The sequence below is a fragment of the Phaethon aethereus genome (assembly GCF_964289735.1).
Source record: "Phaethon aethereus genome assembly, chromosome: Z".
Lineage (NCBI taxonomy): Eukaryota > Metazoa > Chordata > Aves > Phaethontiformes > Phaethontidae > Phaethon > Phaethon aethereus.
Window position 1 is genome coordinate 61,513,981 of NC_138577.1, and position 21,020 is coordinate 61,535,000.

Below are 21,020 nucleotides of genomic sequence, written 5' to 3' on the forward strand. Positions count from 1 at the left end.
CACCAGCCTCATTATAAAAAATTTCTTCCTTATATCTAGTCTAAATGTACCTCTTTTACTTTAAAAACATTACTCTTTGCCCTATTGCAACAGGTACTGCTAAAAGGTCTGTCTAAAAAGTCTCAATCTCTTCATCCCCCAGCCTGTATTTATACTGGGCGTTGCCCTGACCCAGGTGAAGGACCCTGCATTTGGCTTTGTTGAACCTCAGGAGGCTCACATAAGCCCATGCCTCGAGCTTGTCCAGGTCCCTCTGGATGGCATCCTGTCCCTCAGGCATGTCAACCACACCGTTCAGCTTCATGTCATCTGCAAACTCGCTGAGGGTACACTTGATCCCACTGTCTATGCTATTGATGAAGATATTAAAGAGTCCTGGTCCCACAGGACACTTGAGGGACACTACTTATCACTGATCTCCATCCAGACACTGAGCCATTGACCACTACCCTCTGGATGCAACCATCCAACCAGTTCCTCATCCACCCAACTGTACACCCATTAAATCCATATCTCTCCAATTTAGAGAGAAGGATATTGAGGGGGACTGTGCCAAAGGCCTTACAGAAGTCCAGATGGATGACATCCGTAGCTCTTCCCTTGTCCACTGATGTAGTCACTCCATCACAGAAGGCCCCTAGGTTGGTCAGGCAGGATTTGCCCTTGGTGAAGCCACGCTAGCCGTCTCAAATCATTCACCTGTCCTCCATGTGCCTTAGCATAGCTTCTCGGCATATCTATCTCTAGGTCAAATTACTTTTCTGTCCAAGACTACCCTTCTTCAATGAGATCAGCAAAGGGTTTGCTTTTCTTTTTCACTCAATATATATACACAATACTGATCACATGGTAATTCCCTTCCACAAGTTGCTTTGCAAAACGAGACTTTTATAAAAGGATATATGTAGGGGAGGAAGAGATTACAGGCAGTTGATTAGTTAGACTAGTAACTGAAATCAAGTAAAGTAGTAGCCATTAGAATCTCATTACCATCTCTAATTAAATTGGGAAAATTAAGAAAACATATGATGAATAAGGCAAAATGGACTGTAATAAAACTGCTAAGTCTTGTTTTCAGGAACTAATATGTAGTCTTTTAGAATAAATTCTGAACATTTCTTTCCTGATGATTAAAATATGTTTTATTAAAGAACAACAAATAAGATGTTTGTTCTATCCATCACAAAACTTAATTATATGGAAAAGTCAATATTTTACCAAAAAAGAACATTATAAATATAAATTGTAATGCATAAAAATAAGGATTACAAAATATTTATATTTAAAGAAACCAGTTAGGTTGTAGAAGCACAGAGCATTAGGGAAATAAAGTTTTTTAAAGGGCTCAAGAGTGAATACTGAGAAATAACAGTTCGGTAGGAGAATATATATATTTTGATTACAATCACAAAACTAAAAAAAATATACAAGATGTCACTAATGAAAGTCTTCTGTGCATAGCTTAAAAATTCCATATATTGCTTGTAACTCCATCTTGAAATACAGATTTGAGAAAAGAGTAAGAATTTAGAAAGAGGTATATATATTCTGCCACTGTTTAATTGATGTTCTTGCTCTTTTAGCTGTTCATTATTTCTTATACAGTCATGGTGAAAATGAGAGTATCTGAGAGAAACTAAAGCTGCCTAATTCTAATTTGGAAATAAAAGATTGAAAAACACTGCCTCAGATTCATAAAACTCTGACCCATTCATTAATTTTTAGACATTCTAATAGATTTATTATTTTAAAATATACATTTTCCTTCAAGCTTTTAGACCATTCTTGATTGCAAGTACTTCTGTTGGGTTGATATCATATGACTGATACCATATGGATCCATCTACGACACACAATAGTTTGCATTTTTTATGAAAAACCAGCAAAGACTTTCTTTTTAGTATTTTACAGTCCACCTCATAATTCATAACTTCTCCCTCTGAAATTAAAACACACTGGCTTGCAGATGCATGTCTCAATCAGAACAGATTACCTCATTTTCAAGTGAGATTTGGAGGGAGGGAAATGCTAAAAATACACCTCTTTTAGTGCAAGAGCCTTACTCTCTCTTGTAGTCTTAATAACTGTTATACTCTCCTGTGAGCCATTCCAAGAAATTACAAAATGTGAGTGATTGTGTCTAATTATTTTCCAATAACTGAATGAGAAAATAATATATTTTAACAAATCTGTTGGTTATTACATTGTCATTACTTTATTAATTAGTGTCCTATATATAAATAGGCTGTATATATTCAGCTGACATTAAGATTTTTCAATATTTCAGCTCGATCCATCCTAAATGAGATGACTCAGATGGGTAAGATGAGTCCCTTTCCAGGATTCTCATTCTCAAGGAAGCAGAAATTCTGAAAAGATTTATAGGTAACAGTGGACAAGCAACTCTCAATACTGTGTTGCTGTGAGGTTGTCTAATGCATTCTCCAGCTATATAAACAGAGCAGGTTTTACCTATGTATATCACCATGATGAAACATATACTGGAAAACTCTCATTTCTGATGTTCATGCGTTTTAAAAAATGTTGAAAAATTGCAAAGGGTGTAGAAAACAGCTACAGAAATTATTTGTAGGTTGGCAAAAGCCTTATAGCAAAAATCTTTAAGGTTTTAATATATTAAGTTTACAAACGTATTAAGTGAATAAAAGATTGAGAGATAATAATAACTTCTAGTGTCTTCAAAGACAGAAAATCTCAGATGCTTAATGATATATTCTGAACAAGAACTAATGGATAGATATCAGAACCAGATACATCCATATCAGAAAAAAAACATAGATCCCTTTCAGAGACTGGGATCATTAATCTCTGGAAGATCCTAGCAAAAGCAGGAATAATTTGCTTGTTTCAGACTTCAGTTCTGCAGCTACAGTGGGCTTATTCTGAAAGTATTTTTAGTCTTCTAGTATATTTAATAAAAAAAAAACCTTCCTCACAGCCTTTAATTCTGTCCATTTTTTCCCTGAGGTTTTTCTTTCCCTCTCTGCAATTTTTTCACACTTCTGTTTTATATGAATTACTAGTCTGTTCCTTCTTATTCTCATTTATTCCTTTTATAATCTTAATTATTCACTTCAGAATACATATTTGGTCAATCTCATCCTCTTTTTGACTAAAACATTGAAAATCCCACCATATTTTCCTCTCAGGCTACCCTCCATTCACATTGGCAAATAATTCCTTTCCCTCATTGCCATATAAAGGAAGACCATTCAGAATTGCTTTTTACATAGTTTCCTTGGATCCTCAAAATATTTCATCTTATTTCCACACATTGACATATGTTCACATTTTCACATGATCAGCAATGAAGTCTTATCAGACCTCATAATTTCATCAGCTGGCAGTAAAAAATGTGACCCAGTGCAAGAAAGGTCCCTGTGAAATTCTATATCTTTTCTGATGCTAACTTAAGTCGTGTATGAGACCAATGGCTTTGAATCAGAGGCAATTATCACAACAATATGTCATTCTCCCTCCACTGAACCCTTCTTACAGTCCCACCTTCTGATAGAATGGCTGCTGCTCTTTATATCCCCACACCATGATCAAGCTTCACTGCTATTGACATAAGGCCTGTTTTCTCTTCCCTAAGGTTTCCTATTCCCCATTTCTTGTATTTTAAAAAGCTGCTTCCCTATCATAATGCTTAACCTATGTACATTTACCCTGACAAAGCTTGCCCACACAGGTTTTCGCCTCTGTTTCCTGGAAATTTCCATTCCTTTGAGCTTCCCAAAACACACTCACTTCCTCCCATCCATTCTCTCTCTGTAAATCACATTAAAATTTAATTTATCAAATTCCTCTTCCTTTCTCATCCTCCCTAGCAAGTGGTATTGTGGGTGGGAGTGGCAGAGAGGATACTCCCCTTCTCACATAATGAGGCACCTAGCAGTTGCTTTAGTAAAGAGCAGGGATTGTGACAGTGCTTACAGAAGTTACCTAATTAATACATTTTAGATAGCATTCCCACCTTATTTGCTATCCTTCCTTCCACACTGGTGGAAGTTAATCTCTGCCTTTCCTGTGACAATCTTGTCCTAGTAGCTGGAGAAAGCAGAGTAAACTTTGGCCAGCTGAGAGATCAGCAAGACCTCTTGGTAGGAATAAGTATAGGGACCAGTTCTTTTTGCAACAGCCTAAAGTACTGGGTGGTTGAGTTTGTGCCAGATGATTTAATACACCTCACTCTGAGAAGGATGGCTGATACAAAAACTTGGTTAAAATCATGCTTGAATATTTGGCTTGACAAATGGATATGTTTCCATCAAGAGGGGTCCATCTTCTTCAGGGCTCTGAGGCATTGCAAGTGGTTTCTTCTGCTATGAGATCTTAACTCTACACTGAACTATGGTTGATAACAGAAGCATATCACTGACCAGATGGGAAGTGAGACTTACCACAGAACAGACATCTGATACATACCCAGGGAAACTATGGATCCCAGCACTTGATCCAGTCCATTTCCCAGCACTGCTTCAGATTTCTGTGATCATCCTTATGTTTCTGATGACTATTTAGGGGAAATAACAGGATTTTTTTTCATTCATGTCTGTATTGAGTCTCTTTGAGTGGTGTAAACCATTCCTGTGAAAGAAACAGAAAAGGAAAGGCATGATAAATATTCAATCTCAAACATTTCATGCACAACATCACTTTTATTACATTATTTAATAGACTGATGTATATTTGAAATCCCGTGGTGGATGTTACAGAAAATGTCAGGCTAAATGATATATTACTGCCTTCTGGCCTTAGATGCTATAAATGATGCACTGAGTTGTGTTTAATACCTATGAAGAACCAGCAATTATTCCAATAACTTTAATAATTTACAGAGACTTCTAGCAGTGCGTATTAAATGTTGAATACAACTGACTAAAAAAAAATGTTAAGATCTCTCTGGATTTGAGAGCTTTGGTATCTTTTCCTTCTAAAAAAAAGGAAACATTCTATAATGAATGTGGTATAAGACATATCTATGCCATCCTCAGAACAAATTCTCACACAGTGGCAAATAACTATGTATTTTGAGAAAGGTGAGGGAAAGAGGCAACATATGGAGAGATTGTATTAAACACTAGCTAGTAATAGTCAAGATTTCAGCTACTGTATCTGGAGGAAAAGAAACGTTGCAGTGGCTCTTTGACTTACAAAAAGAAAATTCTGTATTTTAATATATATACATATATGTAGAATAAACTATTTTAATGTATGTTTGCCTATCAGGGATGATAAGTGTTTTGAAAGTGACATTTTGTTGGAGAGGAATCATTACTGTCTTTCATAAAGAAGCTAGCCAATGCTAGCCAGTTTCTTAGGTTAAAAACTGGGTTTTTCACTTGCTTTACTATTTCAGCAGTGTTGTTAATCAGAGCCTCTTCTGTGATCTAGGGATTAAACCAACTATGTCGGTCTATTAAATTCTTTTGAAAAAAGTGAATGCAGGTATCCCCCTCTCCTTTACCTGCACTTGCATATTAGTTAAGATTGACTCTTCCTTGTTTGTTAAAATAGTTTTGGTCCATTGTGTTTTTAAACTGGGTTTTAATCAGCTACTTGAGGAACAAGCAGTAATGGTCAGAGAGTTAAAAGAGAGAAGATTCAGTTCTAAACTCAAGGTCAGAGGGTGAAGTGCAGGACTAACCACAAATTTCACTCCAATAAAGGCACAGAAGGGAACAGACATCTTTTATCTTTGAATGTTTTCTGGACAAAGGTTATCCTTGTCCTCTGACTTACCTACAACTCCTAATCTCTTATTAAACTACTGCTAGGACTGGACCCTCAGTTGATATGAAATGATTTATTAACTTAGATGATTTACATGGTACAAGAATCTGGCCCTCTACGGTCTGAATCATCATAAAGAATAATCAACCCTTTCAAAAGAGGAAGGAAAAACTGCAGTGATATTGAACTTAAATATAGAAATGATTTTGTGTGGCTTTAATTTCACATCTGTTCCAGGCAGATATTTCATCTTTCCCTTCCTTTAGATTGCTACTGTAAGTGAGCAAAAACGTAGAACGTTAGTAGAACGTTAATATTAACACTTCTCTAGCAAGAGACAGACTTTTAAGAAGTCACTGTATGAGTGAGGCTGCAAGGTTTATCCCAAAGTTTGTGATCTTCAGCATGTTTGTTACTAACATACTCTCTTGATCAATACTTATCACTTTTCTTCATCTCCCTTGAAAGAGAAACACATGCATAACATTTGTTATTTTTTCCCATGTATCTTCATAAGCGTACCATATTGTATGATTTGTCTAAAGAGATTACAATTTTCAAGCTTGGGAGTAACAATTTTAAGTACTTATACACTTTATTTATGGTGTAAATATATGGTTTGATTAAAAAAATTAGTAGTTTCCCTTGGAAGTATTCATTTGGTGTTTTCCAGTTTCTCTCTGCAACCAGTGTCTATAAACATTTCTGTTTAACATGACAGCTTACACTATTACTTAAACAATTGTGTCAGGGATTTGGGACTTTAGAAAAATTCTCATTAAGCTTTGTGGGACTTGAAATAGAAATATGATATCAAGCTTAAGGTCATACAGGTAAAGCTAGTGTAAATCTTTGAACAATTCAGTCTCAAGTCCTATTCTGCAGAGTCTTCATCATGGCCTTCTACAGTAAAACAAAATTTACAAGTCACAGGCTTTAAGTCAAAGAATTCACAGATAGAATGCTGTATATGAAATGTATCCGGTCTGTTTAGAATATGTAAAAGTAAATATTTTTATAATAGGAACATGAACTTATTTTTAGCATCTTATGGTCTAGCATATGAAACTCCAAGGGAACAAAGAGATGAGAAAAAGAAAAGGAATAGCTTTTCCAGTAAAATAAGCAAAGGACTAATTTCACAGATGCAAATGTTTAATACCTCTTGATTTACGAGGTGTTTGAATGTTAAATATTTTGGTTAGACATAAATTTCCTGTCATAATAAGATACAGGCAAACAATGCTCAGAAAAATTAAAATCTTGAAATAGCCATAGGAACACTATAAATAAGAATTCCAGATAATTAACATAAATAATGAATGTCAGTTTAAATAAAAGGAGCACACAGAAGAAGATAAAACATGAGCAATGATATTTGCTAAAATATCGTTTCCTATTAACTCCCTACATTCTAGAAAATGGGTATTTTTAAAACAGGTCTTCCTGAATAGCAAATTCTTCTTTAAAATAGCTGTGAAGGCACTGAAAGTTAAGAAACATGTTTTCCATGTCCATCTGAGGAAATTTATACCTACTTTTTTAGTGACCTGAACTCAAAAGAATACCATAATACATTCTTAAACGTCATTCATACAGAAGTGCCATCAAATCTGGAAGGATCTTTCTGCTAAGACAAAATCACAGCTATGCTGGAGTCTTAAAATTCATTATTTCATGAGAATGTAAACATTCACACAATGAGAAAATATTTTACAATGAAATTTATAAAATGTAGGATCAGTGGAAAGGATCACTAGAAATGAAATTATCAAACGGTTTTTGTTTTGTTTATAACTAGATATTACATAGCCATGATTAGTAAGAGACATCTGCAGAAGGGTATATTGACAGAAACCTACCTGGTAACTGCCACTAGCTGAAACTCAAGGTTAATATTGAGACTGTTTCTTTCAAACTTTCAAAGCTATATAAACAATACTAAGCTTGGAAGGGTCCATCTCCTCACCTAAGACAGGGTTATCCATACTTACAGACATAAGCCCACCGCAGAGACTAGACACTTTCCACTTAGGAAAAAACCACTCGGTTCAATGCAACGTAAGATTGTTTAGAAGTGAACCTGATAAACAATGCAGTATTTAGAACGACTACAGAAGTTTACAACTTCCTGTTATAATAGGGGCCAGAAGTCAGTCTGCACAGATGATTTACATATAGCTATACCTGACTCAGCACAAATTGCCTGACATTATCTATTTATTCAAAAGGAAAACAATTGTGGTACAAGCAAGCTGTGCTAGCTAGCTAGCAGCCAGCACTACTCATAGTCTAGGAATCAGAAAGAAGCTTCAGGACTCTGACTTCATAAGATATCTGGATAGTTGTCTCACAGGTGAATGAGATATGAAGATTTCTTTTGGAAGATACCAAATTAATATAAAGAATATGCCAAATAAAATTAAATTGTAGGCCTTCCGTCATTATTTAAATGGATTAAATGCTGTTAGGCTGTGACTGGTGATTTCACACTGCCCATTTCCGAAGGTTAAAAAGCAGATATCAGGCCTGAGAACTATTTTGGCTACCTAAATCAAGGCAGCCCTCAAGTTTAAAATGCTAGTGTAGGACCTTGGTCCTTTGCACACACCCAGTACAGCCTCACAATTGTTGCAATTCACAGCTAAGCACTGAAATTCCATCTAAATCCCTGCTTAGCTTACTCTAAAGTTATCTAATAAACTCAGCTAACACAGAGTTCAGATCAAACCATGGATGAAAGATGCAAAAACCATTTGATAATAACAAATAAATCTCTCACTTCACATGCAAGAATTTGAATTCTAGGTTCACTTGAACATGAAAGTAAGCTCAAAGCATCCATTTCCATTTGCAGAGAAGTCCCGTAATGTGCCAAAGCAATAAGTTGGTCTCCAATTTTCTGTTTGAAACTAAGGCACTTTTCAGAAAGGCAGGTATAATCCTAGAGCTAAAAGAGAAAAAGCTAGAATGAGTGTTAGAGTAGCAAGCCAATCCTTGATCAGTCACTCTCCCCCAGCATAATAGGGGAGAGAACCAGAAAGGCAAAAGTGAGAGAACTCATGGGTCCAGATACAGTTTAATAAGTGAAAGGAAAAAAAGAAAAAAAACACCACCTGATGCAATCACTTACCACCAGCAGACCAATGCCCAGCCAGTCCCCAGGCAACGGTTACTGTGCAAAAACTCCCCACTCCCAGTTTTCTTGCTGAGTAAGACCTTACATAGTATGGGATGCTTCTGTGGTCAGCTTTAGCCAGCTGTCCCAGGCTCTTGCTCACAGCCAACCTAATCACTGGTAGGGTCACAGTAAAAAATAGAGAATTCCCTGATGCTGTTCAAGCACTGATCAGCTGTCCTGGTTTTGGCTGGGATAAAGTTAATTTTCTTCCTGATAACTGGTGTAGTGTTGTTTTGGATTTGGGATGAAAATAATGTTGATAACATACTCATGCTTTCAGTTGTTGCTAAGCAGTCAAGGACTTTTCAGCTTCCCATGCTCTGGCCTGACAGTGAGGAGGCAGGGGCTGCATGGGAATCTGGGAGGGGACACACAGCCAGGACAGCTGACCCAAACTGGACAAAGCGATATTCCATACCATGCAACATCATGCTCATTATATAAACTGGGGGAGTTGACTGGGCAGGAGCCGTGGCTCAGGAACTAACTGGGCATCGGTCAGTGGGTGGTGAGCTGTGTATCACTTGTTTTGTATTTTCTTTTATTATTATTATTAACATTATTAGTATTCTTTTTTTTTTCCCCTGTCCTATTAAACTGTCTTTATCTTAACCCACAAGTTCTACCTTTTTTTTTTCTGATTCTCTCCCCCATCCCACTGGGGTGTGTGGTTGTTTTAGTTACCTGCCAGGTTAAACAACAACCGTCCTAAATCAAAACAATAGCTAAAACATTGGTGTGTTACCAACACTGTTTTTGTCACAGAACCAAAACACAGCACCCTACAGGCTGCTATAAAGAAAATTAACTCCATCCCAGCCAGATCCAGTACACCCGCTCTCACTGAATAACCTTCTACACACTCTTTGGAGATCTCACCCAGGCCCTGCAGTCACCCTTCTAGCGCCATTCCTTAACTTCTGTAATACGCAGGCTGAGAACACAGGTGTTGAATTCCCCAGTTCTGCAAAGATATTGCTATGGACAGGCTCTTGACTCAGGAACAGCTCTATAAACTTGGGAAAGAAAAAAATACTTCTCAATATTAGGGCTTTGATGCATTAAAAAAAAAAGTGCCTCTGAAATATAATAAGTGTTTATAGGAAAGTTCAGTATGACAGACTTAAAATTAATGAGCTTCCCACTATTCATCCCATGCAGTGCCATGGCTCTTTGTGACAGCACGCTCTATTACTTAATGTGATAAACAGTATTAGTGGTAAGGCAAAAAGCCCAATTTAATGGTCTCATCTTCACTTATGAATGTAGATTAAAGGCTTCCTAACATTTTCTCCAGGTGAAGGACAACAGTAGTATTCTACATTGTATTTCTAATAATGCTGTCTTGCAGGCAGCAAGCATAAAGTATATTTCACAATGGATTGTTGTTCATTTCAAAGTACATTTTCACAACTATTGAAGATTCAAAGTGAAAAGCTGAGCTTGTTTTTTCTAAGCTAGCAATTCACCTTCCCAAAGAAAAGGTATTTATTTGCTTATTGCAAGTCAGTATTGTTTAAAAGCAACATTTTCAAAAAATGTCTTTGATCAGCTTTGCCCATGAAGGGAAATACGCATCAGTAATATGAATCTTTTCAGTTTACCCTACCTAACAAACAGGCTTAGACATCTTCTAATGGATATGTTAAAGTCTTGATTCAACGGGAAAAACTCCTTGTTAATGGACTTAAAAAGACATGTACGTAGTAGAAAGGTTGCATCATTTTTCTAACACCTCACTTTTTGTTCTCTCCTAGAGATGAACATGTTCTCCTCACAGTATGTCTCTACTTTTTACCTTTACATAGAGAATCTTTATCTATGAAGTGTTTCACAGTAATAGCATCATAATGACTATATAGTAAAGTTTAAATGTGCAATATAAATTATTTTGTTAGTTTTCTACCAAAAAAAGTAATCATCACATTGATTTTAGGGTGAAAAATAACGCAAAGTTTAAGTGAACAGATTTGCCTTTATTTTTAGTTTACAACTTTAAAAAAACATTAATTCTTCTGGTGTTTGCCAGACCTTAATACTAAAAGAAGATATGATGTCTCTGATTTCTAGGAGATCAATGCAGTGGCAAGAACTTCTTTTCACAGTGCCAAAATGAAGATGGGAATGGAACTGGTTGATGGCAATTCAGCTCCTTGGAAGAAACCTTGCTCATTCTTTGATAACTGCTAATATCATAACTGCTGTATATGACAACCTCCCATGTCCCTGAAAAAAACAACAAAAAACCAAAACCACAGCACAAATTGCTTACCTTAGTTAACCTCTTCTGGGAAGCTGCTGCAGTAGTAATGGTGGAATGACTGCGTGAGAACTAGCGTCCACGTAGAATACTGCAGGCCTGTCCTATAGTCATTATGTATGCACCTCAGAGCCACAAGTAATTTCTGTCTGGCCATTCTTTTTTCCTTCTAAGCAGAATTTGGAACTGAAATAATAATCTGATCCTATGTTCCTCATTAAGAAATTACTGTGTCATTCTCATACAGGCCATGCCCTGCCCTCAGCCCCCAGAAGCCCTCACAACAACAAAATCCATTATTAGCTTGATTACACAGCATCTTCATGATAGTAAAAATAATTAGAAAAGCACATATGTCCATGGTAGAACATTGGGTAAAACTGAAATAAATGAGAATATTTCACATTTTCTTCACCATCAGAATGTACTTAATATTTATTTAGTGCTAAAGTTTTGGATATGTGCTAGATGCTTATCTATCTGAATTATTCAGTGTTACAAAAACTACTGCCAAGTATTGTGCATCATAGTGCATTATTCCAGCCTCTTTTACAGCAGAATCTAATAAAAAACCCCCAAGTCTCATTTGTCTCACTGGATAGCAGGACTGGTGACTTCCTAAAGACCTCACACACTTTAGCACATGCTTGGGTTGACCTAATCTGAGTTAATCTAATATGTACCATATTTACAAATAGTGGGCAGATCATGTAATTTTTTAATTTTCTTTCTCCTTTGAACAATAGTTTTGGGGAAAGTGTTTGTGGAGGTACATTCTTCTTTCTTACTCTCACTTCAAATACATGATTTGCAGCAAAACATATCCCATGAGACATAGTTGCCAAGGAAGCCACAGAACTATAAAATAAAACTGCCTTGACTGGGCTTTTCAGAGGTACAGAGCACCTGTGACTCTCTTTGGGATAATGTTTTGGGATGGGATGTGCAAGAATACTGCTCTGTATTCCTGGGTGAGAATGATGATATAATTTTTGATGATCATTCTTATCACAAACTCTGGATTTTTTTAAACCAACTACCAATAGAAACAACAGATGATTCTCTGCAGCAGTGTCACGTGGCCCAAGAGGCAAACAGCCAGAAAAGAATAGGTTGGTCAAAATTTTCTTATTCTAAATACTATTACTCTTTATTCCAAATTATTAATCTAAGGAACCTAAATACATATATGGATATGTTCATGATGGTAGGAAGAATTTTTCCATTTCACTTTCCTCTGACTTTCATAAACAGTTTAGGCTTAGAGGGTTTTTAAAAATTTGCCCACTCCCTTAAGCAACAGGTAAATATAGGCATTTGAACTAACTCTAATGAACCTGTATATGATTTCACAAACATACAAGCACATAAACACATGTGTGTTTGTGTTGGGAGAAGTTCCACAAAGTCATGAACTGGGTAAATATTTTACATTCTTCATCAAATATTTTCTGTAGCCAAACCATAAAGACTACCATAAAACTGTGAAGAATAATTTTCCACTCTTGAGCCATTATGTATACCTCCATAGGAAGGCATAAAGTTGCATTAGCATTCATAATTACAGTGGTATAATACGGACAAAAAATTTTATCTAATGACATTTTATATCTTGAAGAATTAAGACATAAAATCTTTTTACCTTTACTGAATAGAGCTGAAGTTACTCTTCTTAGTAGCCTACATTTACAAAGTGATTTGTCAATATAATATTCTACAATGAAGAGTTCAACGTATCAATTTCAACTTAACAGGGAGATACTGTTTCTCCTCTATTCTAAATACGTTGGATCATAATTTAATTTAATGAATACTGGAGTATTGGTTTTCTTTTACATCTGTCAGGTCTTTTTACATCTTTCTAGACTCAATGTGTGACTCAGTATTGTTACACTACAACATTCCTTCATACACATATACCATTATTCTTATTAGCTGTTTTGACCTGTTTATTAGGCCTTTGGCCTATTATCTGTTTGTACTTTTTTTAGATCATGGATGGACCTCAAGTGATTTAATTTAATCATCCTTAAATTGTCTGTCCAATCTTAAACTAGTCTTTAAAACCATTGCAACTATGAAGACAAATGAGTCATCTTCCAGGAATGCCAAAAACTGTTCTTTAAACAAACAGAATAAATTATTTTCTGAAGGTGGTGTTCTCTTCCTTCACCAACTTTGGAAAGAACCCTGGTGAGTCTTGGACCAGACACTCAGCTATTAAATGGCTAAAAATAGGATATCTCTCCTCTCCAATCTATGACTAGAAAATAGTGAAATATTACTAGTAACATTTTGGTATTAGGATGTATCAAAGATTTATATAAGGACATTTATCTTTGTAATACTCTCTTCCCCTCTTAATGTCACATTATCACCATAATCTCTCTCAAAGGGCTGAATTAAAGGATCAATCTTCCTTGCAAGAGGTTATCTGAATTAATTTTTTTACCCATTTTTAGCCCAGAGCCTCAGCTTGAGCAAATAGTAGGCAAGTATGAACAGTGTAGTCAATGGCAAAGAGTTGTGTTGTCAAGGGCATTATAAGACAGAATCTTCTTGGACTTCCTGCATATCCACCTGGAAGTTAACACTAAAGGCTAGCATTCTGGGTTCACCTAAGCAGGACTGTAGAAATGTACTTGGAATGAAAACTGAATCAAACAGGTGCATTAGGAATTTTCAGAATGGTATTTAGCTCTTGTGAGACTACTGTATGTACTGATGAGGATCATTACTTGTCCTAGGGTGGTTTCGAGGATTCCTGAGAAGGGTAGACACATATACACAGACTACAAGGGGAAATGCAACAAACGTTTATTAACTACAAGCATGCGTTACACTAAGGGTATCTTGCAAAGCAATTTTCTTACCAACCCAAGGACTGTGAGGAAGATGACCCATCTGTACAGTCTTGTGACGTCCTGCACCGTGCACTCAGCCCAGCAGTCGGTAGATGCCAACTTTACATGAGCATCCCCACAGAGGCAACGATGGCCTTGCTGTACACCGATCCCCCTGCTCTGTGGGAAACCCTGGTATTTATACATTTGCAGAAGAACGGATTTCGACACATGTGGCCAGCAAGTGCTGAAACACACCTCTGTTGCTGACTCTCAGCATAGGGAGCCTATGATGTATGCGCCCGCTGGTAAAGGCGTGCTGCACACACCATAGCCATCCCGTTTATTGGTTCGTAGGCTTTGTACACATGGCATATTATCAATCATGCTTAAGCCAATAGCAAGATGTTGCAAGGATTCCTCCCTGCACGTCCTCCCCTAGTATTGTCCAACTTTCTTATCTCTGTGGGAAACCATCTGGTTTCTCTCACCCAGCCTGTTATATACTTCTCACCCAGCTTACCTGTATTTCTCACTGTGCTAATTGCGGTGTTCTCACGGACTGAAAGTCCATGTTTTAACGCCTCTGCTGCAGTTTTCTCACTCAGTGTCCAACTATGGACAAAAATCCCATCTTTTAACCCCTCCATATACATGCCACCATGTGGTCCGTGGTTGAAACACAATGATATTTTACTATTCTTCTCACAGGCCAAAAGTCAACCTTTTTAACCCCTCTGCTATCTACTGCTTACCCAGTGACCAACTATGGACCAAAATTCTATCTTTTAACCCTTCTGTATACAACTATGGACATGTCAGGTAGTTTATTTGCCCAGTTCCACACTCTGAAGCAGTGTGATCTGTGTTCTTAAATGGAAAAGTCCAAAGAATTGCAAATACTTTCTGTGTATACTTTGTTCAATATTGTATAGACTTGATCCACTTAAAATACTGAATTACTTTTTCTGCACAACCATCTTCCAAGGTGATTCAGTCTGGATGGGTGATAGCTTCTTTTCAACCAATTCTTACTGCTTAAGTAGACTCTAGGTTAGTCAGCAGCTCCTTTTACTTTTAGTATAACAGAGTCTAAGAGCTGGTTCCCCAAATTACAGAGCTGACTCTTTATCCATAGAATAGTGATACCTAATTGTCTACTTGTAAATAATAATATATTCTTGGTTACATGAAGCGTAATACTGCTGAAAGACAAACACTACTGTTTCCAGCTCTCTCTTCTTCTCAATTTACTGTAATAACAAACACTTCAGAAAGAGCTGAAGTTGAATGTGTATATGTATATGTATATATATACATCTGAAGTTGTCAGATATACTAGCCAAACATCTTCCTCATTGTTAATATCTGTTTTTTGCAGACTGTGAAGTGTAACTTTGAACAAGGCTTGCCCTTTTGGAAGTTTTTAACTCCGGGGAGCTTTTGATCTGCATAAGAATGCTACACAAAGTTTTATTCTAGGTTTCCCATGCTTCTCAGAACTAACTCAGAGTTTGAATTCAAAGAAAGAAGGTCTCTTTTATTCAACCTCTGAGTGAACATGAAGCTCCAGGCAGCACATTCAGTTCCAATCACATGTGAAAATATGCATGTTTATTTAATTTCTAATGCGCTTTTTAAAAGTCACCTATCAAGTACCAGGGGTAGCGGAGCTGTTTAGATTTGACATATATAACAGAAAATCTTTTCTAAAGGCTCTGTCAAACAAAAACACACATAAATCACACACACATACAAAGCACACAGCTCTCAGAGCTTTGAGTAATTCTTCCCTTAAATACCTTTTCAACAGAACCTTCAGCCCTGCTTTATTTTTCGTAGTCTTCCTTCCAAATTGCAGTCCTTTCTTTTTATGGCCCACAACATTCTTTAGAGAAAGGGTCTACTGTATTGCACCTATTCACCTGACTCCTCTGTTTCTTCTGAAGTTTCAGATGAGCTAAAATTCCCTGGGTTTTGTACTTAGAAAGTTTTGTTTGTGTTCCTGGTTAGTTTCAAAACTGAATGAAGTTCTGCTTTTCTCCAATCTCTGCATTTTTTCATGTCATTTTCTTCATCAGAATTATTCACACACAGACTTCATTTCTTTTTGTGCATATAAACATGATAGAAGTTTGTTCCACTAGTTGGATCTTCAGCTTGGATCATCTCACTTACCTGGTTAGCAAGATTAAACTTTTACATGACAATTTTCAAGTAGAAAACTTGAATTACAGGACAAGAACAACCATTTAAGTGTTTTGAAAATGCCTTAATTATTCATATTAATTTAATAAGAAATAAGATTGGTTTCCAAGTCAGAACTCTGTCTACTTGAACATTTTCCTGTCTGTAAGCAAGTACTAGAAACTTAACTAAAAACAAAGATAAAATCACAGCTAGTGGAGTTAGCAAATGTCTTCATTGCAGAATCAGCTGCAAGCAGGATGCAGCTGTAAAGAGAGCAAACAAGAAGCACTATGCGATAGCCACTCATCTGGTTCAGTGCAAAGCTGGCCATGTTAGTTTAAACAGCTGATTAGTTGATATAGTGGATTTGTTCCAAACTGGCTGAAGTGTGGTAATATGGTCCACGCTAACATCCGGTTGATATAGGGAAACCAAGAGCTATGAGAAGAAACAAAGGTCTGAGGTAAGGAAGAAGGTTTTAATATGTAAAATTAATCAAATATGAGTTTTGTGAATTTCCTTTTGTATGCGAGGATTGTGTAAGATAAACTACTGTGGAGAACTTCTTTTATCTTAACCAAGTAACTGTCAGGAACCGATAAGAACCAGTACAATGTTGAAATACAAGCTAAGCAAGCAGATAAGAAAAGAGTTCCTCTGGAGGACAGACAAGTTAAGAGGACCAAGTACTGCAAAAAACCACCAAAGACCACCAGAGGACCACCGACGCATTTAACAGTGCATGCATCAGGGACATTTGAGTATGTTAAACATTTCTTGGAAATGTCATGAATATCCTAATAATTGCAATGAATATGAATGTATGTACCCTATATAATTCAGATGCTCGTAACATGAGGCATGCATGTTAGGAGGAGATATCCCCCATGCGTCCAGCACTGTAATAAAGATGTCTGCTTAATAACACTTTCATGTTATTAAATTTGAATTTCTTAAATTTGAATTTCTTTGAATCAGAGACACAAACAATTTTAAATCGTACAACCATTTACGGAAGTAAATAGAAGTCAAAAGAGATATTCACTCAAAGAATTAATAAAAATGGAATAAATCTTTTTAAAGACAAGAACAATACTAAGTCTGGTATTATGGACTGCATTATTTGTTAATTGTAAAAGCTGTGCGGATGCCTATTTATCAAAAAGAGCAGCAACACCATGCCATACTTCTAATATCTCCTATCTGATTAAAAGTGCTTTTCTAACAAGAACAGAGTGCTATTATAGTAAGCCAATGTACGCAACACTGAAAGCTTATCCTTTAGTACAGAACATTGTTAGCCAGTAGCTTTACTATAGATATCAGAAATTCAAACTTAAAATCACTAGCCCTGAAAGCTAAATGATGAAAGTTTAGATGTAGTATTTAAACTTTGAGTGAAAATAATGCAGAGGATTCAATTTACACTTTCTGATATTTATTCTTCAATTTGGGTAAATACATCTCTAATAAAAAATGCAAGTGTAAATAAAGAGTTACATTTCAAATTTTACTGCTTGCTTGACTTTGAAAATGAACATGTGATGATATATTCAAAAATTTCTGCTTGACTGATCTGAGAGCCTGGGACTTTTGAAATGTTCTAGCAAAGAATTTCAGCACATTGGGAAAAATGGCAAAGTTAATCAGTATCATTAAAATTATTAGTTTCTTAAAAAGATCTATAATTCAACTTCAAGGAATCCTGCTGTCAGTATCTGGCTTGTGATGCAGAGCCCTAACAATTGCAATGGTTCATGTAAGGATATGTGTAAAGACGGTGTCTGCTCCTTTAAGGGTATGTGGGCAAGGTCCTTTTCAACGCAAAAAGGGATATTAAGAAAAAGAGGAAGCCATAAACAAGAACATAGAGAGACACAAACCTGCCAGACAAGTGATGAAGGAGGCAGTGGTGATAACAAAACTCAGTCAGCCACACTAATTGGTAAGGATATATGGAGTATGGGAATGTTTATGTTTAAGCAAGATTATCTGACTAAGGGCCTTGCCAAATTGGGATGATAAGAAAAGGGAAGGAGGGAAAGGCTCAGAAACATAAAACCTGACCAATTAGCATTAATGAAAATAACCAGAAACAAACCTGGCCAGTTGCAGTAATTGATAAGCTATCAAGAAACTACAGGCAAACAGGACTTTTCAACTGATAAGGATGCAGAACTGAGGGTCCAGGATGTTGGACGGGAGCCCGTGGCATCGTGCAAACTGATAAGACAATGTGCAGGGGAGGAAGAAAAGAGAACTGCACAGAAAAGGGTCTGTAAGCATGTACTGTGGCCAGTCAGTATGCTTGTCTACATGAGCCTTCTGCTTGATAGACACAGTTTGTCCACACTTCACCATTAAATCTTTTCTTAACAACCTGTGAGAGACTGAATCGTAAAACATTTGTCGCAAAGATTGTTTATCCAAGATAAGGATGGCTACATTGACCACAGAGATCTCCAGTTGATGAAAAACACCCTGTCAAGATAATGGCTGCAAGGATGAAAAACACCCTGCCAAATTAACGGCTACAAGGCATGTGATAGTTGCGTGAGGAGCGGGGCTGTAGCCACCCACGGTGAAGCGTATGTGCATATGCAGGAATGCAAAGGTGTGTTAAATTGCAGGCCTTGAATGAAAATAAAGAGGACTGCCAAGACAAGCCCTTCGAGAGACTTGGACCCTGGGACGCTGTGGATGCATGGTGGTGACTTTCCTTGCAACTCTATCCCAAATGCTTGCTTGTTTTCTGTCTTTTTATTCCATTCTGTCCTATTGCTACTAATTCTTTACTTCTGATAATAAAAGCTGTCCTGAGTATATGGCATTTGACCTCGTTTGTGTCTTAATGTCGCTCTTGGGATCATATTGAAACATCCCCTAACATTGGATCGGGACATTTAAATTGACATCATGGACAGGATCACTTAAGATGAGAGTGCTGTATTCTTTCCCAAATAAGTGAGGCCTCTTAGGAAAGTAAGGGGGGCAGGCCTGTGTTTGAAACTTATGTGCTGCCTTCCTGAGATGACCACTTCCCCACTTTAAACAAGATCCCTTGAGATTTCCCAAATACGTGATACCTCTCAGGAAAGTAAAGGGTGCAGGTCTTGTGTTTGAAACTTAGGTGCTGCCTTCCTGAGATGACCATTTCCCTGCTTTACATAGGATGAGTGACCTTAAAACTGCCTTTTGGGGAGACAAGTTTTGTTTGAATTTTTAGAAAAATATAATGCACATCCCTGTGGACCCAGGATGGACTGGGCTCAGGGAAATTGGTATAATTTACAGAGTGTGTTTGATCAAATGAGCACTTTGCAAAAGCATGTGAGAGTAAATCAGGAAGGGGAAAATCATTTCTTTGTGCTGTTCTTGGTGCCAGTTTGGCCGCTACTATAGAGGCGAGGGAATGCTGCTGTGCTGCGGAGTCCCAAACTGTTTAACCACTCCAAAACCTAGTTCGGTCCCTTCAGGGGCAAGTGGCAGATTTAAAGGAACAGCTTGAAGGAGAGAGAGACCAGATGAAACATCTGCAGACTGTTCTTAAGGAGCAACTCCTTGAGGGCACTGCCCATGAGAAAATACCCCCAAGGTCAGGAACTGGTTACCCTTTTGACGACTTGCAGGCAGCGAGAGGAGTAGAGAAATTAGAACTGCCCTCGTTGCGACGCTTGGTTAAGACCGAATATATTTACGATGACAATCAGGATCAGTCCCCCCAAGTCACAACGAAGGAGGTCCCCTATACCGCCTCTGAGTTGGCAAAGAATTTCGGTCGAACCCCTGGAGAGCCAGAGACGTAGTACGTGTGAAGAATATTGTTGTCTGGGGGGGATCAGATCTTGCTGAGTGAAAAGGAGGCAGAGGGGTATTGGGGACCAGGAGTATTTTTAATTACTGGTCATCACCACGCCCCTTGGTCTTTAACCCAGTGGGCAGCCTACTGGGGGGGGGGGTTGAATCTCTTGGAGAGAGGGGATCCCCTCGCAATTACGGGAACTGTCAATCAACTGGTGGAAAGTGTGCAGAAGACAGTTTGTTGGCAGATGATGTATGATCGAAAATAGGAGACTAGGCAGGAGCCCCCGATGATGATGCTGGTAGACCCCGAACGAATGACTCCCCTCATAAGAGGACTCCCCGATTTCTTAAAGCTGATTGGTATACAATTACAGGGGAAAATACAAGCAACGTCTTGAGGTGAAAGGGTTGTGGTTTTTTTAGAAGGACTTACTCCTGATCGGTGCTGCTGGTCCCCGGATAGGAAAAGGTAGACATAGGGGGAGGTGGACCAAGAATTGATTAATTATGGGCACAAGTATGGCCCCGGTAACATTCTAGACACTAGAACAGACTCTAGGGGCCTGAGTGAAAATGATTCCATGCCCTGGGGGTGATAGAAGAAGACCCCTCACTAATCCACCTGGAGGGAGGGACATCCCAAATAAGCACAATAGCCTGTAGGCAAAGGGAGGGCAAAAAGGAATTCCACATGATTTAATGGATGGATTGCTAGCAGACAAGTTAGAAAAATTTGTGTCAGGGTAGCCTGATAAACCAGCAGATATGGAAAAGGGCTTTAAAAAAATTCACTCCTACTGCACCCTCTTTAATTGACTTATCAGAGACAAATGTCCCTCAAAATTTGCCAGGAAACTAGATTCTTCGCCCTCCAATGGTGAGCGGAGGTGGTGAAGGTAGGATACATGTCAGACAGCTCACCAAAAACAGCTGGGATGATTTATTAATTACAGGCATTGCAGGGCCGAAACAAGTCCCGGTCACA